We start from the raw sequence: 19,448 nt of genomic DNA, 5'->3' as shown, positions 1-19,448 counted from the left end.
TTGTCTTCGACTGTACACGATGAAAACCGACGAAAATCTGGACAGTGGGGATCGCAGAGCGTCGGGTAGGTTAGCGTGGCATAGTATCGGGTAGATGTGCAAGGGGGTAATGCAACCTTATGGAAAATCGGAGTTTGGATTTGCGTCGGGTAGCATCGGGTAGCGTCGCATGGCGTAGCATCGGGTAAGTGTGTTCCCGGCTTTACTGATGTTTCTTGCAGCTTCAGCTGCCGAATGACCGTCTCGTAAAGGAATATTACACGAAACTCGCGTGTATCCAAGTTCATATTCAGAGGTATACTAAAAAGTGTGTAATGGACTATTGAGCTACTATAAACAAAAGTGGAGGATTAATAACCGCTTAATTATAATATGTAAACAATTGTAAGTAAACAACAGAAAACCACCACAAATTACCAGTCACTAATTAGACCGATATGGACCTACGAAGCCGATCTGTGGGGTTCAGCCAAGCCATCCACCATCAAAAAAATTCAATTGCAACCCTTTCAATAAAAATACCACCGTCATATTAACAACGCTTCTACGTCATTAACCAAACCATCCACAAAGACATCCCATTCGTGACGGATATGATCCAAACACGATTCCACAACTTCCACTCCAGCTTAATGTAAGTGTAAAACTTTTGTGCAGAAAGCAATAAACCAAAAGTTTTACAAGACTCGAGAACACGAATGTTCAATTTTGGATTCCAAAAATATTTTTCAGGTTAGAAACAATTCACAACATTAAGTCGGGTAATTAATATATTTTCTCGTACTGATTCTATCAAATTGTTTTTGGAATAATGCACCTATTTTATTAAATTTCAAACTTTGTTCTGTTTATTGATTTAAACGAAAAACTAGTATCTTTTTGAAATTATATGTGTTCTTGGTTTTTCTCTGGACCTGCAAAGCACGAGATTAGTTTTTTCTTCCTATTTGAAATAGACAATTGTTTGATTGTTGGAAGTAAACATCAGAAAACCGTTATATCCTCTCTGAATTTCTGAAAGTATAAAATCGGACATTTCACGTGAAACAATCCAATATTTTGGTCAAAATCCATTTTTCTCAAATCTCAAAAACCTAGTAACGAGCAACTTTGAGAGATATAAAAGCACAGAATTTGCTTACGTTTTGTTTTCTAAATAGAATAACATTAAATAAAGCCGTCGTTCGGCTTAATAATGTTTTCCTTCCGCGTCAACTGCACTCAGGGCCCTTCACTCAAACAACTTTGTCGCCTCTTGTGTAGCTGTTGGCACAGCGTCTGTCCGTATTATTGTAACACATTTCTAACTAAATAATCCAACGATGAAAACATTTACCTGATTACTTTTTGCAAGACTGTTTCCTAGAAGGGTTGCTCTTGATTATAGACTGAAAACTTTAATATTGAACATTGGCAGGATTATATTTACATGTTTTCACTATCGCAAGAACAGAAGTGGCTTATTTGCATGAACACGTTTTAGTAACAGTATCATACGAATCTATTTAATTAATTTCTTGTTTTAAATAATTATTTTTCCAACAACTTCTAGTTTCACCTAAAAAAATAGTTGTCCATCTAGAATGAATATTAATTTAACTCCATCGGCATTGCAACATCGCACGTAACTTTCATCTAGTCGATATGTCTCACCTTCAAAAATCAAGTAAAAACATGAAAATTAATGTCTAACATACTACAATAAATATAAAAATTGTTGTTCCGGCAACTTTAATAGTTTCATGCGGTATTTAGATGAGGCTGGAGGGTATTATGGAGGGGTTTCAGTCTTTTTCCCAAATCCAGAACACCGGACATCGAAGAAAAAATCGGCCCCCGGCGAATCAAACTAAAAAAGTCTATTTTTGTGTTGTGAAAATTCGTATTTAAGGGCTAAAAGTAACANTCTCCATATGAAATTACGCCCATCTGAAGATTTGAGGCCAACTCTCACCTCATCGGTAAAGAGGACTGGTCGTCAATCTTCCAATATCCAGTTCACATGTTTCCGCGCGAATTGAAGCCTGACCATTTTCGGAGCTGTGGTAAGAAGAGGTCAACGAGCTGCAGGAACCAAATTTAGAACACTTTGTAAACAAGTGATGGGTAACGAGGAATTCGTTAATTTGATGAGAGGAACAGTTGCATCTAGCTCCCAGAAAGATAATTTTCTATCAAGACACCTTAAAAATATGATAATTGCGTTTGAACAACAATTTAAAAAAATGGCCAAGAAAAAAGCGACCAAGAAGGGAAAACTCAAACTTTTAATAACTTCTCCACAAACCGAGGATAATTCCCAAGATTCACAGCCGGAAACCAGCGGGAGCAAGTAAAAAAAATCATGAATATGTTATTGAAATTGTAATTGAAGACATATTGTGTGATTTATTGTATTCAGTAATATGATTTTAACTTCACGACATTGCTACATAAACTTTTTAAAATATAGTTCTTACTGGCAGTTTGTTGTTTTTATCTTAACAGTTGAAAACAATAAACAGTGGGTAAGGAACTATCTTTTAAAGAGATTAAACAACACACTCACTTCGGGTTCATCGTTTTTATGGCCACAGAATTCATAAATTTCATTTAGCCGATATGGCTCACCTTCCTTCAAAACTTAATACCTATGATTTGCCATTCGATAATAAATATAAAAATAATTAAAAATTGTTGGAAGACTTTTTATTTTTAAATAGAACTTTAATCCAACGAAATCCACATAACTCATAAATTTCATCTAGTCGGTATGGCTCACATCCCTAAACCAATTAAAAATCATTAATATCAATGATTTAACACAAGTTATCAAATTGAAATATAAATAAAAAAATTGTTGGAAGACCTTTTTCTTTTTAAAGCTTCCTTCATTATCTTCTTAAAGCGATTTTAACATTCTCTCTACTAATTTAATGGAGCCAGTAGAAACAGGAGGCTAAAATAAGAACAGCTAACATAAAGTAAAAACAAACATGGCAAATTGACCTTATGTAAATTGAAGGGTAGGCAGCTTGTATTAGCTAACTCAGCAGAAAGGTATTCGCGTGAAAGGATGGACAAATATGATATACGGATCAAAACATGAACCGAACTCGTCTTTATTGCACGATCATTGGAAAAACGATTTTTATATATATTTTTAAAACAGTTCTTGTTTGAATTCTGTTTAAACAAAATCCTTTTCCGAAAATCCTTTTCCACAAAGCAATGAGGAAAATTTGACAATTTTATTTTTTATACTGTAAATCATACTGGTAAGAGGAAGAAGTCTATATAATGAAAAATGTGTGTCTTGCTTATCTTTTGTAATTTCATATCGAAATGTTTACTGTATTCAGGGACCCATCCTCATACGGACTTATAAACATTTTCCCAACCGTAGCTAACATCTTTGAACACCTCCTGCTCAAAAAATTTGGTTTTACACCCCTCCACTCTGTTGTCCAGCAGGGGTCTGCACTAGAAAATAAACATTCTAGATGTCACAGGAGCATTTGACAGAGTGTGACACCACGCTCTCCTCGTCAAATTAAAAAGTATACTTCTCCACACCAACTATCTCAACCGGCAGTCCTTCCTCTCGGATCGCTGGTTTAAGGTGAGAATTGGCTCTGAATTTTTAGACATCAAGCCCATCGAGGTCAGCCCAAATGAGTATCTTAGGATCAATCATCTACACAGTTTCACGACCTTCGAGGACGGCATCACAATCTCTCCTCACATTCTGACCCTACCTTTGTAGCAAAAGCAACCCAAGACCACCTAGACCTTACCACCGACTAGAGTACTCGGTGGCGCATCAAGCTAAACGAACAAAAATCCGGCACGTGACGTTCATACATAGAGGAAGCACTTCCCCACCAGTTTACTTATATAATAAGTTAATCCCTCTGACCAACCAAACTGCTTCCTTGGGTTCTACTTGCACAACAGACTTGGAATACACATAAAACAAAAAAAGACAAGAACTGAACCCAAGATTCGTACTCAGGAGACTACTTGGACCCAAATCCCCAGTGAATACACATAACAAACTAACAATACACAAGACACTAATCAGACCGATTTGGACTTACGAAGTCGAGCTGTGGGGTTCAGCCAAGCACCATCCAAATAATTCAACCTTTCAATCAAAAGTCCGTCATATCGACAACGCTTCTACGTCACTAACCAAACCATCCACAAAGCCATTCCATTCGTGACGGATATGATCCAAACACGATTCCACAACTTCCACTCTAGCTTAATGTAAGTGTAAAACTTTTGTGCAGAAATAAATAAACCAAAAGTTTTACAAGACTCGAGAACACGAATGTTCAATTTTGGATTCCAAAAATATTTTTCAGGCTAGAAAAAATTCACAACATCAAATAGGGTAATTAATATATTTTCTTCTATATTCTATCAACGTTTCTGCAATAATACACCTATATTATTAAATTCACTAATTTCGTGGTCCGCTTGACCAATTAATATATTACAATTAATTAAGGTTTTTAGTTGAGATAAAAAAGTCAATGGCACGAGTGGGATTCGAACCCACGATCTCGGCTAGATACGTCGCTGCTCAACCACTTGAGTTATCGTGACCTCGATCCACTCGGACACCAACTTCCCATCTCAACCCCACCTTTTGAATTTTCCCTCCTTTTTGCCATTTTTCAATCCTGTTCCTGCCATTGACTTTTTTATCTCAACTAAAAACCTTAATTAATCGTAATATATTATTAAATTTCAAACTTTGTTTTGTTTATTTTTTTAAATGAAAAACTAGCGTCTATTTGAAATTATTGAAACTATATGTTCTTGGTGGTTTTTCTCTGAACCTGCACACGAGATGGATTTTTTCCTATTTGAAATAGTCAATTGTTTGATTGTTTCAGCTATGGTATTCTGCTGTGTGAGATTTTAGAACGTTATGCCAAATCTACCATAATTGTTTTTAAAAGCATATTTCATTTGTAGTGTTTATATTTTTGCTAATAGTTCCTTTTATTAAAAAGTGATATTCATTTGAATGCTTGTAATTGGTTTTGTCATAGTCCAAAAATGTAGATCGAATGTAATACACCACGGACGTTCCGGGGTGGTTGAGCCTTGTTAGGACACGTGGTGGACAATCAGTACAACGACCTGGGTAGTAAGGGAAAGAAGTAGGTAGTTCGGGTCTATCGCCTTAAACGTTTCCAACCCCACCACAAGGGGTGTAAAAAGTTTTACGATGATCCGTTGTCTTTGCGCAAACATATTCCAAAAAAACCACCATTTTGTTGATATCTGCATTGGATAGTGAAATAAGGTAATTCAGAAAAAAAGGGGTTTTAAGACTACGAGACGGACATTGTTATTATCCGTATATTATACGTTGTATTTACAATTAATTATTCGAAGGGACTTTAAGCCTCAGAATAAAGTTTAATTTTCAATTTCAACCAGTCTGTTTTACTACTGTGAAATAATTCAAGTTGAACCAAACTGACTAGTACACGCCCTAAAGAGCTTGACTGGCAAAGAATATGGATTGATTCGTTTAAATGGATGTTATCCGGCACAATTATATTCTGAGGATGCTTTCATTGTGGCTAACGACGACTTCCTTAATTAATTCGATTTAATTCGATGGGGTTGCCAACGTTTCGATCTTTATTGAGATCATCTTCAGGGCCTGGGATTTACAAACATTGTTTACATATAACAATTACATTTTGGGTGTAACACCTGCCAAATAGATCTTTGCGTTGAACATACACGAACCTCGGTCGTTTTTGATCATCCTGCCCTTGCTTTTTTAATCTGTCAGAAGAATTTCGCCATTTTCAGAAGTGGGCTAGTGATTTTTTGATTCCTTTTTATACGTCCATGAAAACTGAGATGAACTGTTAACTTTGTCTGCCGACTGTTTATTTTTTTATCTTCGTTCCAATCGCATCGTTTCTTGTGTGATGTTTTTAATGAAATACATTATTGCGTGATGCAGCTTTAAAGCTAGGTTGAAGCAAATATTTTGAAATTTCAAATATAGAGGAAACTCACTCAAATATAGTGTGGGAGACCAGGGACGTGTCCTTAAAACCGAAGCGAAGACAGCCTAAAGACTATTAAAAACCATCAGATCCACAATAAAGAGGCCGAAAAAATAAGTAAAATTCTCTTGAATTTAGAAAAAGAATTTACGGTGCACATAAAAATTGAATAAGGGCATGTTAGAGTCAGTGGAAATGACCTTGTAGAAAAATACGCTAAAAGGGCTGCCTTGGGTGAGGACGTGGCTACCGCGTTGGCACAGGTACCGGTGACATGCTCAAAAACATGATCAGATGAAGGAGTAAGGCGAAATGGGAGCAGGAATGGACTTCTTCCAGCGTGGGACTTACAACCAAAAATTTCGTCCCCTCAGTGGCTTCAAGAATGGAGGTAACGTGAGGTTAACACACAGGCTTAGAACAACGATGGCACTTACACGGTGAAAGCCGTACATATCTAAAAGGGTTCCACATTCTGGACCACCACCTCTGTGACTGCGGAGTTGAACCGAAACCTTTAACCACCTAATCTACCGATGCGAAACTCAGGAGCACCGTAGAGCGGAAAGTCTTCCTCGGGAGAAATGAATGACCACCAAAGGAATGTACCCTTCTACAGAAACATAAAGATGATCTGGATTTATTGATGAATTCCATGAACGTTGATTTAAATTAGTAACAATATGTGATAAAATTGTGTTAACAACAAAAGTGCTGTTCTTACCTATAGTGATAATTTTCTATACACATTAAATTTAACAAAACTTCTTCCACTTATAAAATTTTACATTAAATTAAAGTTAAATGGATAACGTAAAAAAGAAAAATAATAAAATACAAATTTTAACTCCCGTAACCTTGGGGAACGGAAATGTACATTTTTCCGGGTTTACTGGAGAGAGGAAAAAAAAAATATATATATATGAAAACTATTTCCGCAAAATTAACCTTTTTTAATTTGAAATTAAACTTTGTTAATTACAAAATAACATTTTATAAGTTCAAATCACCCCTTTTTAACTTCCAATTAATTTTTTTTAATGTCAAATTAAGCCTGTTTAACTTCAAATAATGTATTATAATTTCAAATTAACCATTGTTAACTTAAAATTAACACTTTTTACCTAAAATGAACCCTTTTTAATTTTAGATTAACCTTTTTTTTTAAACAATAAAACAACTTAAGAGTATAATATGAAATATAAGCACGTATAGTAAAATTTCTATATATTTGCAAAAAAAAGTTTTGCTCTGAGAAAGCCATACAAAAGTTAATTTCAATAAAATTGAAATATGTATAAAAACTAAGGATTCTTCTTTTAATTTGCGAATTAAAAATATATACAATTGCTTATTGTCTCAAATACCACATGAACACTAATTAAAATTTCAATTAAAAGTTATATAAAATTAAATATAAAAGTACATCATTTCTCTATTAATTCGAGATTTTTTACAAAATAAAATAACTATTGCATTTTATATACATTTTTTAAAAACTGTAATTAATATTCACGGTTCATTTAAAGTTAAAAATTGTTAATTTTAAGTTGAAAAGGATTAATTTGAAATAAAAAAAGAGTTCATTTTAAATTAAAAACATAAAAGACTTTTGAATGAGGCTCGTAAATGTTTTTTACTGAAACTTCCGAAAAAGGAATTTCCATTCCAAATATTACAGTAGAAACATGTCCTAACGATACTTTTGAATCTCTGGCTAACGGACATTATCCAGGGTAAAAAGTGCCAAGTCACTTTTGTGATCAAAAGTTCAAGATGGTCGGAATATTTTCACTAGCTACAGAAACTGTAATATTAACTGATTGTAAGATTACTTTGAGCTAATTGGCGACCACAAAATTCAGAAACAAATATTTTTTCGTTATTTCTACAGTCAATGTACAAAAATTTATTCTCAATTGTTCTTTGCCAAATCATAACATTACCAAATTCTTTTTTAAAAAGATTTATACCAAATAAATAAATAAAACATTTACTTATACATTTGTGTCGTTTTGCTTTGTCATCCTATGTTGTTTCGTAGGTTGAGAAATTCGCGTTAAACAACCTTTTTCAAATTTATCACATCCGTCAGATTAAAGTTTATTTAATTTCACCGCATTTATAAGCTTTGCCATACAGACATTTATAATCTGATCAACAAACGAGATAGCTCAACTTTTATTGCTGATCAACAACCCGTTAATTATTAGATTTGATTGTGATAAAAGCGCACAAATTTGTCCAGGTGATAAAGAGTATCAGTGAACGAATTGTTCGTTTTTTTTAAATTACTATATCGGGGGTTAATTTTTAAACAATTTCCTTGACAATATTTCTCTTATAAGTGTAATGGTTGATCTGCCCGTAATTTTTTCGGCTCGTGCGTATAAATTTTTGTGTGTGTATACATTTATAATCTACAAGACGAATACATCGAGAAAGCATTATCCGCCAGAAAAGCTTTTTATTTAAAAATTTCAAATAAGTACAAAATAAAAGACAATTTATCCTATATTGACGTTTTGATTTTATATGCCCAGATTTTAGAGATATTTAATCCGGCTTATTTGATAATCTCAGTGAGAGGGAAACGGTTATGAGAATTCTCAAGGAAAAGAATATTCACAGATTCTGTCTCATCTTGTTCCAAAGACAATAAGTAGGAATTTTTGAGACACTTGAAAAAGGCAGAAAAACATACAATAAATAAACATTTATATATCACATTTGCACCCGGGTGTTTTCTAATTTGCGATAAAAATAAGACCAAGCGTTCACGAAGCCAAATTTGAAAGAAAACACTACGTTCCTTCGAGATTTTGAGAATCTGAGACAGATGTATATGAAATGTGAAAAAGTGTTTGATAGTTCACTGATCTATTGCTTCCATTAAGACAAATTCCTATCCTCTCCTTGTTATTTTTATCCTGGAGTCATATTTACAACGTGTACTAAGATATGAGATTCATACAAGCCGGCGTCTCACAAGGGAGCATTCTTGGTTTACCAATTCTTGGTTACCATCCTGTTTTCCATTTATAATGCTGACTTTTCTATCAATAGCACCGGATGATATTGCAATTTTGTCTTCTAACCTGATCGAGCAACATAGAAGTTGTTGAGCTTATCAAAGTGGAAAAATCTTAGAAAAAAATGCACCACGCTGCACACACACCATTTGTTGAAATTTGGTTATCACATTGTTTAACCATTATGTAAAAGAAGAATTTTGTATTTTAACATATAATTTTTAACTTTAATGTAATAATGTATCATATAGTCTTGTTTAGGTTGGATACTAAAAGAAAATTTAAAATAAAGGAAATAACCGCAAAAAAGGAATCACTTACTGAAGGTTGTAGCGATGTTTGGTCCTCGTTGCAACGCCGTAGAACGACCTTCAGGCCAGGAAGTGAAGAGTAGGCTGGGAAATTTGGGAAGTGTTAAAAGGAAAATAGAAGGAGAAAATCAGAGGTGCTCACGGGAGGGTTTTTTAATAAGGAGGAGAGAGGTGAGCCGAGAAGAGGTTTTTCGTTCACAATAGATTCGTACTGGGAGACAGAGAAAGAAGAACTGGCGTAAAAATGACGAAGGGGGAGGTTGAGAAAAGGACTCAAAGGGTTAAGGTGCAGAGCCTATTTTATTCTTGCCAAAACAGTCGTTCATATAAGAAACCCAATTATTTTATATTTAAACAAAATTCTCAATTTAAAAGAAGAATCCTTCATTTTTATGTTTTTTTAATTATTTTTGATTGTGACTAATTTTCTGAAGTATTAAGTTTTTTTAACTAAGTTATTAAGTACTCAATTATTTTGTTTTAAAAAATCTCAAATTAAAAGAATAATAATTTGTTTTTATATTTGCTTGCACGTGGTTACATCTGCTTGCATTTCATACCATCTCATAGATTTTTATGATGTTTTAATCTTAAGTTAATTTGAAATTAAAAAGGGGTACTTTTTAATTTAAACGAGTAATTTGAAGACAAAAAACGGTAAATTTTGATATAAAAAGTGCTAATTAATTAAAAAGTAATGAAATATTAGTGGTATTTGGACCATGGGCTTTCAGGACGGCTTGGTACATGCCTATGAAATATTTTGATCGATATTAATCAACTATCGATACGACGAATGATCAACGCCTAGAAAGACCGGTCATTTGAGTTTTTCCTAATAGAAAACAAAGTTCTAGCATTTAAAGTAGCGCGAAAATATCGAAACGGGCTGAGAAAAGTTTCTAGCAGGCCTTTTCTCATTTTTGGAACAATAACATCTAAGACGAAGTTAACGAAAAAAAGAAAGTTTCTGTTTCTTTCTTCAGAGAACTTGTTGTTCAGAATGGGAAATACGAAGTCTTTTTTTATCAGGTAGAGATGTATTTATACAACTTCACAGCGGTGTTGCAATTAGATAAGAAATAACCCAAGATTCAGTCGAAAAGTTATATAAACATGTATGTATATATATATATATATATATATATATATATATGTGTGTGTGTGTGTGTGTGTGTGCGTGTGTGTATCATCCTTTTTTATATGTATGAAAATTAAAAGTATATATAGCTTTTTTACATCAAATTAACTTTTTTCGCATCAAATATACTTTTTTTTATTTTGAATGAACCATTTTAAACTCTAAATTAACCATTTTTAATTTAAAATTAAACATTATTATCTTTTAATTAACGTGTTTTAACTTTAAATCAACAGGTTTTAACTTCAAATTAACCCTTTTTAACTTGAAAATAATCTTTTCGTTAAAGGATTAAAAAAACCTAAGAGATGTGTAAAATATAAGCAAATTAAGTAAAATTCCTGTAAATTTGAGATTTTTTAAAATATTAAATAATTAGTGTTTAAGAAGTATTAAAATGAGAGTTAAAAATATAAAAATAATAAATTTAAAAACAAATGATGTATCTCTTAATTTGAATTGTTTTAAATGTAATATAACTAATTGTGCTCTTATGAAACCATATGATAAATAATCTAAATAAAAAATAAAAATAAAATTACATATAAAATAAATAATTCTGTTTTTAATTTGAAAATTGTTTAAAAGTATATAATTGGGCTATTATATAAAAGGCGATATAATTGTTAGAATTAAAATGAAAACTCATATGCAATTACGCATTACAATAAAGGATTCGTTGTTGTGATAATAGTTAAAAATTTCAAAACTGCAAAGGTTTATAAATATATAAATCAATATATAAATCTCACGTTAAAAGAAAAATGCTTTGTTTTTATATTTTATTTAATAAATTTTTTATTTTTAATTGTAATTAATTTTTCTATGATTAATCAGAGAACAATTATTTAATGCTTAAAAAAATCTAAAATTAAAAAACGAATCAATTGTTTTTATATGTAATATTATATAATTTTTACGTTTAATTGTTATTCATTTTCATACGGTTTTGCTAAGAGCCCAATTAATTATTTTATATTAAATTTTTTTGAAATGCAGGAAATTTACATTAAGCGCTTTACATTTCATACCATCTCCTAGTATAAAGAGTTCATTTGAAATAAAAAATGGTTAATTAGTGATTAAAAAGCGTTAATTTGAAGGTAAAACAAGTTTATTTGAAATTAAAATTAATTTGTTGCGAAAAAGGGTTAATTTGGCGGAAAAAGCTATAGTGAAACATCAGAAAAAACGTTTAGCTTTCGTATTCGTGATAAATTTATGATGATAAAGCTTGAGACAAAAGGTTTAATATAACACAACAGTACAATTCAAACTTGTTAAATTACAATTTAATTAACAAATGGAATTTTTACTTAGGGTTGTATTATGACACTTCAATTTATTTATTTCCGACGTTTGAGTGTTGCAAAGTACAATTTATAGTTATTTGGATCCCCGAGGTAAGGCACATTAATTTTTTGATTCCGTGGGCTCACATCCGGCTAAATCCATTCGGTAAGTTTAACCGAAAACGGCCGACGTTTCAAACTTTCACATATTCACTCCATATTCATGCGTCGAACAGCCTCCTCCGCCCTGCATAGCTTCGCATCGCCCTCCCTCGTAATATTAGTATCGCTGAATGTGTAAACAATGCCCGGGGGAATAATAAACACAGCCACGTAAGCCTAAATCTATTACGTATATCGGCGTGTACGATCGCTTGGATCGATTTATCTTAAAGCGCATATAGGTAAATTGTAATTTCTCCGATAAAGGAAAAAGGCGAGAACAGAGTCTAGTTATAATGTTAAGTTAGAACAGAGTTATTGCCAATCATTATTTGATCGCATTGTCAGATAATCACTTATTGAACTGGACTACAAAATCTGAATTGGAAGTATATCGTAGTAGGAAGTATTGAATCACGGGCCGCACTAGCGGTTCAGGGTTCGAATCTCGGTGTAGCTCGTGAAATTTTAATTTAAACAAAATATCGTAAAGTAGTTTGACTTCTTGTAAGCGAGACGTTAAACCATCCTGTGAGACCTGAATTAATTTACATAAAAAGGGTAGCGACCGTTTTTTCAGAAGAACAGATTTTATTTGCTATTATGCATTTTGAACTCCACGTTTACCCAACAGATTTTAATTTTGATACACAAGCAAAAGAAAACTAAATTTTTTTTTCACATTTCAGCAATTTTGTAAGGTCATTTGGTTGATATAAAGGAAGGTCATTAGGTTGACATTTTATCAAATTCTATTTCACCACCCTCAAGGCAAAACTTTACAATTAAAAAAACCACAACTTTTCAGAATTACGATTTCAAAATTTAGACTGTTGGTACAGATTCAATTTTTGTTGGAACTTTTTTTTATTGCTTTCACCAATTTAATGTTGTACGAGTAAATAGAATTTTACATTTAATTAATAAAGGAAATAATTAACCATCCATAACCACCCCAAGAAAGTTATGGCTAATTGGTATTAACAAAGGCCAAAGAATATTTAATTATATATTGACTTTTTGGTGATTATCACATTAACCATTTTTAATTTCAAATTAAGCTTTTTTAACTTTGAATTAACCCTTTTTAACTTTCAGTAAACCTAACTTCAAATTAACATTTTTTTTTCATTTCAACTTTAATTTCAAAATAAACATTTTTTACTTTCGAATTTAATTTTGCCGCTTCAAATTAACGTTTTTTAAAATTTCAAATTAAACCTTTTGAATTCAAAATGAGACATTTTTACTTTCAAATTAAACTCTTTTAAATTTCAAATTAACCTTTATTCAAATTTCAATGAAACCGTTTTAACTTCAAATTCTCCATTTTTATTTCAAATAACCTTTTTAAAATTTCAAATTAACCATTTTAACCTGAAATAAACCATTTTTAAACTCAAATTAACCATTTTAACGTCAAATTAACTCTTTTTAACATCAAATGAACCCATTTTACAACCAAAATAACCCTTTCGAATTTCAAATTTACCTTTTTTTCATTTCAAATTAACCACTTTTAACTTCATATGAACTTTTTCTAAAATTCCAAATTAAAGTTTTTTAACTTCAAATTGAACCTTTTTAATTTCAAATAACCTTATTTTAAAATTCAAATAACCATTTTAACCTCAAATAAACCATTTTTAAATTCAAATTAACCATTGTAACTTCAAATTAACTTTTTTTCACATCAAATGAACCTGTTTTACTCACAAAATAACTCTTTCGAATTTCAAATTAAACTTTTGTAATTTCAAACTAACCATTTTTAACTTCAAATTAAACCTTTTTAATTTCAAATTAAACTTTTTTAAAATTAAACCTTTTAACTTAAAATTAACCTTTTTTTAATTGAAGTTAAACCTTACAAACTTTAAATTAACCGTTTTAAATTTTAAATCAAATTTTTTACTTTTAAATTAAACATTTTACCTTCAAATTAACCTTTCTAAATTTCAAATTTTTTTTAGAAGAGACAAAAAGGAGATGATAAAAAATGTACATTAATAATCCTATATATTATCGAATTTTTAAAATTTTATAATGACGGCTCTATAAAAAAAAAGAAAATACTATATGAAAATTAATTACAATTAAACTACATAACATTAAATGTAAAAATTAAGGTTTTGTCTTTTAATTTTCTTTACAAAATAGATGTTTATCTGAAATACCACACAACGATTAATTGTTTTACATTAATATTGGTACATTAGATAATTATAAAAATTACTTACAATTAAATAAAACAAATAAACAAATAAAAAGTTACATAAAAATGATTATAAAAACAAATGATTCTTCTATTAATTTGAGATTTAAGAAAATAAAAAAATTGTTTTGTAATTAAAAATATCTCTCGTTGTTTTTCTTCATCTAAACGCCAGTTTTTAATTTTTTTAAATAAATGATTTGTATTTTAGTCGCAACGCATTTCGGGTCACGTCCCTGGTCCCTTTTCAAAGCGGTTATTTTAGCCAAAGAAAAATTCTATTCAACACGCACACTTAGATGAAAAAAATGTTTATAATTCAGGAATGCTTGCATACCAATTTGATAAAGGATTCAATGTCCGTGATGAAAAAGAGTGGCAATAAAAAGAAAAGGAACGCTGGGATGCAATACACTACAGTCTGGTGAGAGGGAGGGTACATCGTACATTTTTGTATTTTAATTTGGATTTATTATATTATTATTTACTCGGCAATTGTTCTTATTATTTTACTAAAACTATAAACTGTTTTGAAAAAAGTAATTCACTTACGAAATATTTATTAAAAACGCAAGAAATGCTACGGATGGCTTGCGGTTGCATCCAGCTTTCAGTTCGACAAATATGTTGTTCGGATAAATTATGATTTGTATTGAAATTGGTTTGGAGTGTGGCCTCAAGGATCACCCTGTGAAAATCATCGCTCGGAAAAACGAACTGGAAGATAATGCTTTTTTAAAGTAATCAGTTTAAGGTCGACGCCCCCCTCCTGAGAGGGCAATTGCGTGATCAATATTTCTTCACTACCTGCATAAATCATCTCGAAAATTTTTTCGCCAGCTAGGTCGATATTTAACCGCTTCCTTCTACAAATCATTTCGGAAAATTGCCGTATCCGGTAGTTTTTGGTGGCGACTATCTGATCCGGGAAAACCATTATAAATTAGCAGTTATGGTCGGGGAGAATGACCGTTCTTGGACGATTTTATCACGTACAAACAATCCATCTGCGTAACGTTTTTATTCTATATCCGCGTTACCGGTCCGATTCTATCCCGTCACCATCAACATTTGATTGTGTTTCAAAATATGGTCTTTTCTGGGCTCTATACGTGACAATAAAATAGAAACACAGCGCCTTTGTGTTCTCTCTGTCGATCCGGTTATTTGAAGAGTAAATCCTATGTAAGTTGACAATATTTCTATATGCACACTATCTACAAGAAAAATTTCCAATTATTTTTTTTATCATTCTCTTTGAGGAAAAATGGTTGATAAATTTTTTATATATTTACATTCTGCGTTTGAGAAGAGTATTTCGATCAATACGGCAGATCCGCTAGTTAAGTCTTGCCATTTATAAACGAAAAATTATTTTAATCTCAAATCATGGAAAATAAAAATCGAATAGGATGTGATAAACCTAATAAAGGGGGAAGCGGGACATGTAGGATTACAGAATTTAATGAAAAATGTTTCACGATACTAGGTTGAAAAGTATTAGGCACATTTACGAGCTTTCTTGACAGAGCTCTAGGATGAGACTTATTTTTTTTCAAAATTCATTTAAAACCAAAAAACGGCTAAATAGAAACATAACTCAACCGGTGTCAGAATCGTCACCATGTTACTCCACTGCGTCTCAGGAAAAAGCTATTCGTACATCCCACCCCCACGGCCATTACCCGAAATCGGTCTGCCAGCCAGATTTCTTTGAAAGGGTCGAAAATGCACGGGTGAAAAGCTATCAAAAGAAAGAGGAAAGGACCTTTTCCTTTCCACAACATTATTTCAGGTATCAATTTTAGTTTCAATTCGTGTTCACACTTGATTAAATTGAACGGGATGGAGGTTTATTGACAGGCGAGGGCTTCTAACTACATGCACACGGGAGAAAAAAAAATTCTAGCGATTTGCTCGGAAGAAGCGTCTACAATAATAATAATAATGCTTTATTGAACTTAACAAAAAAAAGTGATTTCAAAGCATTTAACAAGGACATGGATCTAGGATCCGTATGCCAGAGGTCGATTAAACAATCAGAAATGAAAAAAATACTCAATAAAGTCAGATAATAATTACAGCTTACGCAACTACATGCACCGGGAGAAAAAAGTTTCTGGCGATCTGCTCGGAAGAAGCGTCCACAATAATAATAATAATGCTTTATTTAACATAAGAAAAAAAATTGTGATTTCAAAGCATTTAACAAGGACATGGATCTAGGATCCGTCTGCCAGAGGTCGATTAAACAATCAGAAACGATAAAAATACACAATAAAGTCAGATAATAATTATAGCCTAGGCAACAAATTGAAAAAAATAAATAAATAACAACTGTTAAAATGAGAAAGAAGGAATAGAAAAACAGGTTATACTATACAAACCAAAAATTAAACTCCTTAATTAACTCATATCCGTAGTTCCATGCATGCCTAGCCGTAACGTCAAAAACCGTAACAGATCAACTCTGGGGAGAGTGAAACATCCGAGATGCAATAACCGAACCCAGGGAAGAGCACTCCGCCAAGAAGTGGGATACAGTTTCAATAGAACGGGAATTACACAAAGAACAGATTCCCAATTCCCATCTGATCCAAACAGCCGAGTTTAAGTGCAAAACCTCACTTCTTAGCTTAAATAGCCAACGCAACTCATTGAGACAAAGACCGTCAAAATTATCCTCATATAGGTCGAACAAAGCAGGTGAAATTTGTAGTTCCTTGTAAAGTGAGAGATGCGCAGATGCTTGGACACGTGACCGGCATTCTTCGTGATGTTTCTTAATTCGATTAATAAGAACTGAAAAATAATAATGCCAGTCACAGAGGTTGCCCAAGGATATGAGGAAGGGCAAGTTGTATTGTACTTTTCAAACAAATATTTCCAGTGTGTAAACCATGAAATATTAAACTTTATTACCCCCAAAGATGTTATTTTTGTGTACCTAGTATCGGGAGACATCAGAACTTTCACCATATAGGAGTAGTGAAGCGCTTAAAGCCAGAAACACACTTACCCGATGCTACGCCATGCGACGCTACCCGATGCTACCCGACGCAAATCCAAACTCCGATTTTCCATAAGGTTGCATTACCCCCGTGCACATCTACCCGATGCTATGCCACGCTAACCTACCCGACGCTCTGGGATCCCCACTGTCCAGATTTTCGTCGGNATAACACAGGATTTCAATAGCCATAACACGTTTCAATCATCAGATTTAAAATAAAACGTACTGAATAAATTAAGTTCAAATATATTTTTAATAGTGCTAAATATGTGTGATTCTTAATCAGAATGGTACGGTTGTTGGGTCAGTCTTGTCCTTAAATAATAAAATAATACAAAGATGGCGGACCAGAACGATTGAACACGATCAAATATAGGTTCATCACCCTTCATGGACAGACTCATCATCCTGACCTCAGCAGACCCACGTGAAAATCTCACAAACACGGGTTCGTCACATAGCAGATTCTATGTGGAACTCAACATGGCATTTTTTTTTTTAATTAGCTTATTATAGTTTAACTAAGAATGTTAGTCTGTGGGACTACAGGTGTGTTTTTATTCTGTAAGCGATATTGTATTTAATTAGTTCTTTTTATTTATTTTTGTTTTGTCACGAGCGATTTCATTTGTCGCCGAGAATCGAATCCTGATTACACGAAATTTGAAAAATGGCAAAAAGGAGGGAAAACTCAAAAGGTAGGGTTGAGATGGGAAGTTGGTGTCCGAGCGGATCGAAGTCGCGATAGCTCAAGTGGTAGAGCAGCGGCGTATTTAGCCGAAGGTCGTGGGTTCGAATCCCGCTTGTGACATGACATTTTTATTTCAATCAAAAAACCTTATTTAAAGATTAATTAATTGAAAGATGTTATTCTGTCAATCGGACCACGAAGTATAATGGATTTCAAATAATTCACTATTTTTCGTGGTCCGCTTAACCAATTAATACCATTCAATTAATTAAGATTTTAAGCTGAGATAAAAAAAGTCAGTGTCACGAGCGGGATTCGAACCCACGACCTTCGGCTTGATACGCCGCTACTCTACCCCTTGAGCTATCGTCACTTCGATCCACTGGGGCACTAACTTCCCATCTCAACCCCACCTTTTTGAATTTTCCTTCCTTTTTTCCATTTTTCAAATAATGTTCAAATGAACCGTTTTTATTTTTATTTATAGTATACTTACACCGGTCTAATTGAAGTGTTATAAAATAGTTAACTATCGAAACAAAAGATTTTCCCTAAAAAAGCCGAAACAGTGTAAATTATTGGAGGAAAAACAAGATTTAAAGAGTTTAAAGCAATTGCATAAAATGGAAAATGAGAGTGGGAGAAAGATATTCGTGTAAATCGTCGAAACCATTTTAAGCCCATAATAGATTTAATCTGGAGGTTCGTTTACTGATAAGCCCCCTATTTAACCCTCAGCACTGAAAATTACCCGAATGTCGAAGAAGATCCCTTCTTTTTATAAGAGAAAACTAAGGGAATCGATTCTGGAATGCCCAATAAATTAGATAGAAAAACCGCCCTTAGGGTAGAGGGGCAACAAAGAGTCATACGATGTTTCTCACGAGATACAAAGAATAAAGATAGGAGCCTAGCCGAGATCCTAAGCTGTATATGTGCATCCCTTCAACCGTCCCTTGGGTACGTCTAAGATTGCATCACCTTACACTAAAGGGCAAACCTTCGAAGGGGCGGCATCTTCCCTTGATAAAACCGAATTCCGCTAACATAAAATTCAAAGGCAAACAATATTCATTTGTTTTTCTATTCCGTCGATAAGTTCGCCGATCGGTCTGTGAAACAAATTCGAGGTAAACTTGCAACGGATTCACGTGAAAATTGAGGTCCATTAAAAGATTTTGTCGTTAAAACTTCAAATAGCCTTTTTGGTTGGACCAATTTGACAAAATGTCGTAAATGACAGTTGTTACAACGAAAGAGAGTCGAACGGAATAATTTCCATTTTTAACAGACTGTATCATCAGAACTGATATTGACGTTTCCACCGGTTCGGTTAATGACAAGCTATGCAATGTAGGCAAGCAAATTGCTGCATATGTAATGCAATAACGAAAGTGAGAGACGTATAACGGCTTCGTATACGGTTAGAATATACTAAATTCCCCCAAAATATGTGTATATATATATATATATATATATATATGCATCCCAATATCGCTCTTATTTATATTTAATTCGAGGGTCTCGCCCACGCCGAACCCGATAATGTTCGAAAATTTCATTGT

At 32.8% G+C, this 19,448-nt stretch overlaps 1 protein-coding gene across 1 annotated transcript in view; it reads right to left on the bottom strand.

The window, feature by feature from the left end:
• The window catches only part of LOC106664685 (hemicentin-1-like), a 173,049-nt gene that overhangs the window by 115,214 nt on the left and 38,387 nt on the right, over window positions 1–19,448 (bottom strand). The gene's annotated exons all lie outside the window — the stretch shown is intronic.

This window comes from Cimex lectularius, unplaced genomic scaffold (assembly GCF_000648675.2).
Source record: "Cimex lectularius strain Harlan isolate CLEC.00 unplaced genomic scaffold, Clec_2.1 scaffold107, whole genome shotgun sequence".
Taxonomy (NCBI): domain Eukaryota; kingdom Metazoa; phylum Arthropoda; class Insecta; order Hemiptera; family Cimicidae; genus Cimex; species Cimex lectularius.
Note: the sequence above shows the minus strand (reverse complement) of the source record. Positions and strands in the feature narration are given on the sequence as shown.